The 7,438-nt window shown below is 42.3% G+C and overlaps 1 non-coding gene across 1 annotated transcript; it reads right to left on the bottom strand.

Annotated features, from left to right (window-relative positions):
• Positions 1 to 581: 581 nt before the first annotated feature.
• Positions 582 to 690, bottom strand: LOC132275785 (small nucleolar RNA R71). Its single transcript, XR_009470737.1, has one exon. It is a non-coding gene; the product is annotated as a small nucleolar RNA R71 (small nucleolar RNA).
• Between the last annotated feature and the right edge of the window lie 6,748 nt (positions 691 to 7,438).

Below are 7,438 nucleotides of genomic sequence, written 5' to 3'. Positions count from 1 at the left end.
TCATTGAGACCTACTCTTGTCCCTCTTGATTTGCAATTAGAATCCGCTATTAGGAATCCAAGGGGAAGAGGAAGTTTACATAGAACCAATCTACCAATGGACGCTCTCAATAATGATCATGTTGAAGACCTTGGTCACATAGACCAACAAGGCATCCTTCATCCTAATGCGCAAAATGATAATATGCAAGTTCCATTAGGCATGCCTAGGCCATACATTCATCAACCTCGCATTGAGAGATCACTATGTGCCTAATGAGTATAATGCATCCACATGCATTCAATTGCCACCATTTAGAGCACACCATTATGAGATTAAAGCACAAACTATCCAAATGCTACCTAACTTTCATGGACTTCCTAGTGAAGAACATTACAAGCATTTGGATGAGTTTCTTGAAGTTTGTTCTACCGTTCGATACACGGACATGCCGGAAGAAGTTTTAAGGCTGAAACTTTTTCCATTCACCCTTAAAGATAAGGCGAAGTATTGGTTTAACAACCTTAGGCCTTTTTCTATAACTTCTTGGGCAGAAATGCAACAAGAATTTTTGAAAAAATACTATCCGGTTTCTAAGACCAATGCTATGAGAACCGCCATTAGAGAATTCACACATGGGGAAGGAGAAACTTTCCACGAGGCATGGGAACGCTTCAATGAATTGCTTAGGAAGTGTCCTCACCATGACATGCCTAAATGGCAATTGGTCCAATTCTTCTTTGAAAGCTTATTGGACAATTATAAAGGCATGGTTGATGCTTCAATGGGAGGTTCTTATATAGACCGGCAAGAGGAAGACGTGTGGCGTCTTTATGAGAGCATGAGTGAAAACTCTTTACATAGAACATTGTCATCTAGGAATGGTAGAAATTCTCAAGGTAGGAAGGGTGTTGGCTTGCATCAAGTTGACCACTCAAATGATATAACCGCCGAGATGAAGTCTTTATCTCAAAAGTTTGATCAATTGATCAATCAAAACTTGGCGAATCAAGTGTCTTCCTTTCCTAACCATTCTCCTAGAGCTCAAAATGAATCATGTATGACTTGTTCTAGTGTTCTTCATTCTACTTCTAATTGTCCTCATGGACAAATTCAAAATGAACCCATTGAGCAACTTAATGCAACATTTGTGAACCAAGGGAACAATCCTTATGGTAACCATTACAATCCCGGTTGGAGGAATCATCCTAATTTTTCTTGGAAAAACCAAGGAGAGGGCTCAAACTCTTCCTAAGGCGATTTTCAAGGGAAATACATTCCACCTCCACTTCAAAACCAAGGATCCCAAGGTTCAAGACCATATAACTCACAAGGAAATCAATTTGTTAATTCTCATTTTCCTAACCAATCATATTCTCAAGGAAATTCTAGAGGTTCCGCTTTTAAGGAAAAGGTTTTAAATGCTTTGGGCACTCTAGAAGCAAATACTCAATTGTTGCATTCTCATTCTCAATCAATTGCCAAGCTAGAAACCCAAGTAGGGCAAATAGCTGAAACACTTAATGCTAGAGAGAAGGGAAAGATGCACATGAATTCCCCAATCAAACAATAATGTGTTGTAGAAACCAAATCCTCATTGGAAGGGCATAATGTTAAGCATGTCAATACGGTAACAACCTTGAGAAGTGGTAGGGTAGTAGACAATCAAGTTAGAATGCCTAATGAAGAGAGTGAACCGGTACAACCTCAAGTTGTCACCCGTCCCGTTCCACACACTATTCCTCCTTCATTGCATGTGCATGACCTTGAGAATGAGAAGCCCTCAAATTGTGAGTTAAAAGATGATTTCCAAAGAGATTCATTGAAAACAGTGTTGAAAGATGTGTTTGAGAAAAGTTCTTTGAAAAATGTTATTCATGATTCTTCTTTGAAAAGTGATTTGAAATCCAATGAATTGAACAAGTCCAATGTTGAAAATTCTTTGAAAGAAAATGCAGAAAGAGTTTTTGAAAAAGCTCTATTTCCGGACGCCTTGAAAGGGTCCATTTCAAAAGAAAGGCAAAAGACCAAGAACAATGAGATAATAGATAAGTTTAGGTAAGTCACAGTCAATCTTCCACTTTTGGATGCAATTAAGCAAATTTCGGCTTATGCCAAATTCTTGAAGGATTTATGCACCTAAAAGCGGAAGAACAAGAGCCAAACATCAAAGAAAGTGGTCTTAACCAAACAAGTGAGTTCCATTCTACAACACAACACTCTGCCAAAGTTTAAGGACCCCGGTGCACCTACAACATCTTGTGTCATTGGTGAACATGTCATTAACCGGGCACTTCTTGACTTAAGGGCTAGTGTTAACCTTCTTCCCTATTCGGTTTATGTTAAATTGGGCCTAAGTGAATTGAAACCGACGTCGGTGGTTTTACAACTTGCCGACCGATCCATTAAGAAGCCTAGGGGGATAATTGAGGATGTGTTGATTAAGATTGATAAGTTCTTCTTCTCGGTTGACTTTGTCGTCATTGATACGGAACCAGTGCCCAATCCAAAGAACCAAATTCCGGTTATCCTTGGCAGTCCTTTCTTGGCAACCTCAAATGCCAACATAAATTATAGGACGGGGATAATGAAGATTTCTTTTAGGCACATGAGAGTGAAGTTGAACATCTTTAACCCCACACCCAATCCATTTGACAAATATGAGGAAGAGGTTAATGTGGTAGAGGAATGTCATGATCTTACTTGTGAAAGGAATGAGCTTTTGTGTATGAACAATGTTTCAAAGCCTTCATCTTCATCTTCAGCATTGCATGCAAGAAAAGTGATTTCAAACTCTTGTTGTGAAAGGGCGTGGAAGCCCAAGGAAAGTTTTGACAAGGAACTCAAGACGTCTTTTGAGTTTACCCTAACAAGTTCTTCCAAGAACCATTTGTTGGGAGTGACTCAAAACATCTCTCATCCCAAAAAGGAGGGGATGCATTGCAAGATCTTTGATCCGGGCTAAAAGAGCCCAAGGTCTTGCTAGAGACGTTAAAGACTAGCACCGAAACTCGTAGGATGTTAAAACCCTATTCCTCCCTCATTTCTATGTTGCATTTTGATTCTTGCGAAGTCTAGATACTGTTTTGTGGTTCATATTCATTGGAAGGAACTGAGTAAGGGATTGCATGAGCATTCAAGTCATTTTGAGCATTTAGGCATAATTTCGATCAATCCAAGTTTTGGTTCAATCGATCGAACATTGGTTCGATCAATCCAACTATGGACTCGATCGATCCAGCTCTCATTTTGCACCTAACACTTAGAAAAATTTTGGACCTGCATCTAAATTCCAAAATGCATGCTCTCGGGATCTCCAAATTCTCAAAAGTTCGATCGATCGTAAACCATTTCGATCGATCGAACTACCTTTCGATCGATCCAACATGTGGTTCGATCGATCATGAGTCCCAACACTTAGAAAAATTTTGGCCCTGCATCCAAATTCCAAAATGCATGCTCTCGGGACTTTTCAAAATTTTTCATGTTCGATCGATCGAATTCCAAGTTCGATCGATCCAAGGTTCCAACACGTGTCAACTCTTGAGCCCTTAAACTTGTACATTCTTTATCCTCTTCGATCGATCGAAATCTTTCTTCGATCGATCAAAATTTGCATCTCATTAATTTAATTTCCTTTGATTTTTCAAAATTCAAAAAAAAAGAAAAAAAAAAATTTTTTAAAATGCCATTAAGAGTGGAGACCTAAGTTTGATCGATCGAACTCCATATTCGATCGATCGAACTCTGCATATCGTGTTTTTAAAATATAACCGAGTTGGATCGATCCAACTTCAAAAGGAAACCGAACCCTAGTCTCCCTCTTCTCTCAATCTCATCCTAATCCGGCAAAAACCCAATTTCCAATCATTTTCCCCATCTTCGGCGAGCAAATTCCGGCCAACTCAAGTCTCATTTTCCCCGCAGCTTCACACCTTTCTCTTATCTCATCTCTCTCGGTTTAGAGGTAAATCGAATGCAATTTTCTTAATTCCAAGCTTAAATTGATGCATGTTATTGATTTTCTATGTTGAATCATGTTATAAATGTGTAAATCGTCCATTATTAAAGCTTGAATTTCCTGTTACATGATATATATATACATATCCATTCGGCCGAACCAAATTGGGGATTGTGATGTGATTTGTGGAATTTGGGGAGTGTTTGGGTGTTGAGGATTGGATGTTTGGTGTGTAGATGGGCCCACAAACACGTTTGTGTGGGCCCCGTGCTCTAGATCTCACAGATCTGCGACTTTTCAGACTCGGCATTCGCACAGTTCGATCGATCAAACTTGTGCTTCGATCGATCGAAGTAGTGAACTTCATTTCACTACCTTCGATCGATCCAATCTTGTGCACTTTCATGCTTCGATCGATCCAAGTGTTGGATTGATCCAATTCACTTCGATCGATCCAACTTTTGAACATTTTTCACTTCGATTGATCGAACTTTCAAAGATCACACATACACACTCCATTCATCTCATGTTGTCTTCATGCTATCTTTATATACACAATGCCTGTGATATTCCACATTGGATGCATTTCATACCTACATTGCTTAGCATGATTCACATTTCATCATTATCATAGATTCATGTCATCCGTATTTTGTCTATCTTATTTGACATACATGTTTCTATTATGCACTTAAATTCTTATATCTGGTACTGACTTATATTAAAATTTTCTTGTCTTTTTACAGATCATGCCTCCGCGGTACAAGAGTACAGCCAGGAGATCTTCGGGGCCACAGCGACCCCGCCGACATATACGGCCCAGGATAGAGATGGTTGCAGAGCCATCTCATGCTCAGGAGGAGCCCGCACAGGCTACTCCCCCTCAATCCCCATCCCATGAGGCTGAGGAGGGAGCTGACCACGTGCCATCTACATTCCAGGCTCCTCCAGCCTTCACACCACCACCTTCTCATGCGCTCCATCAGGCAGATGCAACCGCCATGCCATCACCGCAGCCACCTCTACCGGCTCAGCGCCGTGACCAGTTGCTGCCGAGATATGCAGCCATGACCGTGGCTCAGGAGTCGTACTTCGATACTGAGTACTTCTCCGAGTCTATCCTGACCCAGTCTGGCTATCAGGATATCATGCAGCGGGGCCTCTCAGCCATCCTTGCCCCAGTCACCGGCCTTGTATACCCGCGACTGGTGCGGCTATTCTTTCAGCATCTCCGGCCTTCGCCACGATCTACCGCGGAGATGATCACTACAGTGGACGGCCACGAGATTGTCATCACAGTTCACACTCTGGCCCGTGCTTGCCAGTGCCCACACCGGTGTCTACCTGAGCTTGCAGAGACATACCCGAGGCTGCATAGGCCTTCATTTTCTGACATGGCTGTTTCCTTGACAGGCCATCATGCCGGTGGTCAGACATTCGCCACCAGGACCTTCTTGCCTGACGACCTCTGGTTCATCGACACAATTCTCTTCCAGAACATTTACATGGCAGGCCACAAGATCCAGAGGCGTCATGACTACTTGACAGCTCTTTACGCTTTTTACACGAGCTGCTGGGTATCTATCCCAGCCCTCATCTGGAGCGTGATGAGGTTGCTATATGATTCTTTCATTTCCAGGGAGGACCCTAAACGGTCCAAGGTCCTGCCCTTCGGACACCTCATCACGCAGATCCTTCTTGGCCAGCGCTACAGAGTGCCCCCTGATGAGGAGCCCCTTGCATGGTCCAGCTACTATGGGAGGAGCAACTGGAAGAAGAGCTACAATGCTCTTATTCAGAGTCTTCAGGAGCCAGCTGTAGAGGCAGCAGTTGAACTAGAGGAAGAGGAGGCAGCCCAGGCACAGCCAGCACCTCCAGCAGCAGCAGATATCGCAGCAGACGAAGCACCAGTCGGTCCAGCTGCCGATCGCATGGACATTGACCTGGAGTGACCTACGGAGGAGTATGCCGATACTGCAGATGATGCTGATGCCGATGATACCAGTGATCGAGCCGCTGCTCAGGAGCGAGTTCGGGAGTCTTCTTCAGAGGCATCTCTGCCTGAGTCTCCAGTTCCCACTCCCGGATTTGGAGCACGCTTGCAGACACTGGAGGAGGACGTAGCAGCCATGCGAGCCGACATCACTGCCCACTGAGCTGAGTTCACCTCTTTCAGGGTGGATGTCATGGCTTACTTTGCCGATCTCTCTAGCCGACTCCCTGCACCTGCACCCACACCTGCACCTCCAGCCACTGCAGATCTTCACGATCAGGCTTCCTGAGACTCCACTTCCAGTTGTTCTATGCTTTCATTTCTTTTATTCTGGATCTGTATTATACTGTCACTGTTACTGTATTATACTTTGCGGCCGGTCTGTCGACTTTATTATTTTATTGATGTACCTGCACTTTATATTCTCTATATATTGCTTCTTGATTATGGATGTCTCTTAGTATCTCATATTTGTATGTTTGACTCCATCAGGTACACCACAGTGACTTCAGTGAGAGAGTGCTGCCCAATTTTTCAGGACCACTCTTACACCTCTCTCTCTATTCTCTATTTATCCCATTTACACTTGCATGTCCACTGTGCACTGATTATCCTACTTTGTTATCTAATGAGTTTATCCAAGTGCAAACTTTTCAGGACCACAGTTTATCCTAAGTTTGGGGGGGCCATGCCACCCACTTTGGATACTTCTATCCCGATCATTCATGTCTAAAGCACTGGTATACTCTTTCCTTTGTTTTCTTCACACATTGAGGACAATGTGCAGTTTAAGTTTGGGGGTATTGGTGTATGTTTCAGTGTTGCTTTAAAATTCAAATTTTGAGCATGTTTTGTGTATTTGAGGGATATTTCTATACTTGGTCCATTTCTAGCTATGATTTTGATCTTTTGAGGACTATACTGCTTAAAATTTAAAAATTGCTTGACTTGAGAGTCCAATACTCCTTGTATACCTTTTGAATGCCATTTAGGAGTAAATTTTTCAAAAGATTGATATCTTGCTTGCATTTGTGGTCCACATCATCCTGAATTTGTGATTGTTTTGAGATTCATTCTAGGATTCTACACTAGCACCGGCGCACGCTAGCATTCAATTGTGGGGTACATGCTTTGTTGATTATTGAATTGGTTATATCCCAATTGGGCTAGTAGTGCATTGAAAGCTTTCATTCTTGATAAAGGTGGATAACAATCCCTTTTCATTGAGTAGCCGGGATTCTTGCCTCATTAAGCAGTGAACTTCTCGCGCCAAAAGGTGGAGGGCCCAAACTCTAGGTTAATAATTCAAAAAAAAAAAAAAAAAAAAAAAAAAAAAAAAAAGTTGCAAAAGCAATAAAAGTGAGGACTTCTCCCAAAAGGTGAGAAGTAGGAAATGATTAGATGGTTGTTGTCTTGATTTGTAGCCTAGTTGATTTGAGTTTGTAAGTCTGTTGGGGTGTCTTAACACCTAATGCCCTAAAGCCATCTGGTTTGGGAGTCATTGA

The sequence above is a fragment of the Cornus florida genome, unplaced genomic scaffold, assembly GCF_030987335.1.
Source record: "Cornus florida cultivar Cherokee Brave unplaced genomic scaffold, ASM3098733v1 CherokeeBrave_3.0.0_Hap2_Chr09, whole genome shotgun sequence".
Lineage (NCBI taxonomy): Eukaryota > Viridiplantae > Streptophyta > Magnoliopsida > Cornales > Cornaceae > Cornus > Cornus florida.
The sequence above is the reverse complement of the archived record's forward strand: the minus strand, read 5'-3'. Positions and strand labels throughout refer to the sequence as shown.